Source organism: Arachis ipaensis, chromosome B08 (assembly GCF_000816755.2).
Source record: "Arachis ipaensis cultivar K30076 chromosome B08, Araip1.1, whole genome shotgun sequence".
Taxonomy (NCBI): Eukaryota; Viridiplantae; Streptophyta; class Magnoliopsida; order Fabales; family Fabaceae; genus Arachis; species Arachis ipaensis.
Window position 1 is genome coordinate 47,560,673 of NC_029792.2, and position 3,864 is coordinate 47,564,536.

The window sequence follows — 3,864 nt, forward strand, 5'->3', positions numbered from 1 at the left end:
TGTATAATAATACAAATAAGGATAAATTTTTAACTAATTTTATTTTAAAAAAGAGGAAAATAAAATATGTATTTATACATAAATAATCAAATAGATAAAAATTAAAAAATCAGAGAAATAGAAAAAGAATAAAATAAAGAATAATAACAAAATATAATTGAAGAAGGGGTGAGTACCCAAAAAAATTTAAATAGCATCCAAGTAAAATTCAAGTGGTGTACAATCTATCTATTTTATTATATAAAAATCAGATTTCTGCCACTTAATGATGGAGTTGACGTGGCATGCTTCTAAGAATGTTTCTTAATTTATTTCTTTTAACTCATTAAATACAAGTTATTACGATAAACTATCTATATCAACTATTTGATTTGATTAGATATTTAAATATCATACAAATTTATTATAATTTATATCAATTTGATCTGATAGTATTTCCTAATTTATTTATTTTAATATTCTATTAATATTTTTTAATTTATTAAACCAAATTTATTGTGTGTACTAATTAATTAATTTGATTAATTTATTAGTCATTAAAATAATAAATCTAGGAATAAAATAGACAACTGAGATATTTTTAACTAATAATTAAATCAAATCAAATCATATATATTGAGTTAAATTCAAATCATGTGAATTAAGGACTAAATTAAAATAAGATAATTTCTTACTTATTCAAATTGAGTGCAATAAATACAAATTAATTTTGTTAGATAATTATAGTTGTCTGGTCTACTATATATAGATGGTCACACAAAATTATAAGAATCGTGATTTTTATCGCTCTTGCTATTTCAACTCTTCTTTTTTTTCTTCTTTTTTTCTTTATGTATGTATAATTCAAAGTGGCCAATATATTTTTTTATGGTATTAGATAGAAGAATATTTGTTAAAATGAATATACTCATTGACTCATTGTAATATTTTTTTTTCAATTGTTATATTTTTATGTCAGTCGTGTAAAGTGGTGTAAATTCTTTGAAGGCACAAGATAATAAAATAGGTTGACTTTAATATCATTAGAAGCTAAATTTAATGGTTCAAATAAGTACCACTAATTATGTTAAAAAAAATAATTTTGTAATAATAATGTGATGTATATATTAATTTTTTCGAGTAAATTCATTTCAAAATATAGAAATTAAACTCAATTACGCTAAAATTTTAAAGGTAATATAGAATTTGACAACAAAATTAACATTTATTAAGAAAATAAATTTATTTATGGCTATTTTCTAATGATAAATAATAACAAGACTTATGAAAAAACTATTAATGTCATCATTCTTATTAATTAAATCATAATATTAGGTAGTTGATAGTTTCATAGGCCGAAATTATTAAATAATTATGTAAAAAATAGCAACGAACAAGCAATAAGGATTCAGAAAAAATCTATTATATAATACCAATTTCCTAATTAAAATATGTCAGATATCATATTCTTATATATTCTATTTATTATCTATTTTATTATATAAAAATCAGGTTTTTGCACTTAATGATGGAGTTGATGTGACATGCTTACGAGAGTGTTTAGCGATTTGTCTCTTTTAACTCATTAAATACAATTTATTATGATAAATTAACTATATCAACTAATTGATTTAATTAGATATTTAAATATCACATAATTTATTATAATTTATATCAATTTGATTTGGTAATATTTTTTAATTTATTTTTTTAATATTTTGTTAGAATAATTAAATCAAATAAAATCATATATATTGAGCTAAATTTAAATCATGTGAATTAAGGACTAAACTAAAATAAGATTATTTTTTTCTTATTCAAACTGAATGCAATAAATAAAATTAATTTTGTTAGATAATCATGGTCTTCTGGCCTTTTATATATAAATAGCCACACAAAATTATAAAAATCATTATTTTTATTGTTTTTGCTTTTTCAACTCTTTTTTATGTATAAATATACTCAAAATGAGAAGGTATGGACGAATATTTCATTAATTGTTTGTTTGACAAATATTATAGTCTGAAAATGTCTCAATTTAGGCATTCTACCGATGTCGATGGAAGTTGAACCTGTAGTAATTTAGGGTGGCCATGATATTTTTTATAGTATTACATAAAAAATATTTTTTAAAATGAATATACCCGTTGTAATTAATTTTCTTTGTCAATTTGTTATCTTTTACCTAACAAACAATATCCATATTGAATATATTATTTTCATCAGAAGCCATACATAATTGATTGATAATTCTATATATATATATACAAATACTCATGTGGTAACTAAATACCATATTGTTATCTCGCTAAAGTTAATTCTCCTATGATAATGCGAATGTATAGCACTATCAGATGAAAATTGAGGTAGGTGATCTTTTAGGCCTAATCACGGTTGAAGAAGGTTTGAAAAAGGTATAATAATATTGTGTTTGGCAAGAATATATGGAATTTTAAAAGGTTGAAGTATAGGTTTAGTTCTTATAATTAACATATTTGTAGATAAAGTGCATAGTAGTAGATAAAAGGATAGCTAATAAAAGAATAAATGGTTAAAACTTCCTCAATACTAATAATCATAGTGTATGATAGGTGTTCTATAATTTTTTTTTTGATTTGATTGTTTCTTTATTATTATATGGTGTTCTGTTTAATTTATGCTAAAAAGACTTATAATAATCATTTTATCGTGGTAGTGTAAAAGTTGTAGGTATTATATTTACTTTGTATGCTCTTAAATTTCATATTCTTGATGGATATTTGTGACTGAGTAATTATTAAAAGAAATTGGTTTAATATATATTTTATATTCTATTTAAATTATAATAGTGAGTAATTTCATTTTTTAACAAAAATATATCTTAATTTTTGTCATTCATCTTTTATATTTATTGATTATACTAATTTTTTTACAGTATTTTTTATCAACTACATGCATTATTTTTCTGCCTTTTTTTACTTTTTTAATTATTTTATTACCTTATTTTTAATTATTTATTTTACTTTCACTCCTAATTATGTTTATTGTATTTCATTTTATCTTAGTTTCAATATCATAGTTGACGTTCAATTATATAAAATTCAATAGTTTCTTTCAAAACATGCTTAAATATATTATCTATTATATACAATCATTAGGATAAACAAACAAATATAAATTGAATATATAATTTAATTTTAATTTAAACTAAAAATTAAATAAATTGTCAGAAAAATAGTATCTTCTCAAAATATATGATTTCACAAGTTATAATATGTGGGATAAATCACCTTTATAAACCATTTGCAAACCAATCTTACGTATATCCCCCAAAGTAAAAAAGGCTACATGCATGTCTCAATTTACATATCTGTGTAAATCAAATTTATGGAGATTGAATTATGTGTTTTCGTAGTAAATCGAATCTATAAGATTCGAATTACTTGGATATTATCTATGCTACTAAATCGAATGAAGGAGATTCCTAACTACCAAAGCTCACGCTTCCGGCTGCGTAACTCTGATAGCTCGGACATTACGACGACACTTATACTATTTAATACCCATATAAAATGGATGGAGACGAGGACATAGGTACTCACTCCATGGGATTCATTAAATCTACACGAATATAAGATTACTGATTTATTCTAATTTATATATACATAAATTCATTTCTTAAATTTAGTAACCCTAATTTCTGCCTCCAATTCGAATTCTTCATTTTTCTTCCAGACTCATTCTCAGCCTCAATCCTGTCTCTCTCTCTCTAACTCACTTTATCTGCCTCTGAAGTCCGTCACTACGTCGCTCAGTATCATCCAAAAAATATTATGTTATATTATTATGTTAAAATATATTTTTATGTTTTCTCCTTTTGAAATGTTATTTTTCATAACGAATATA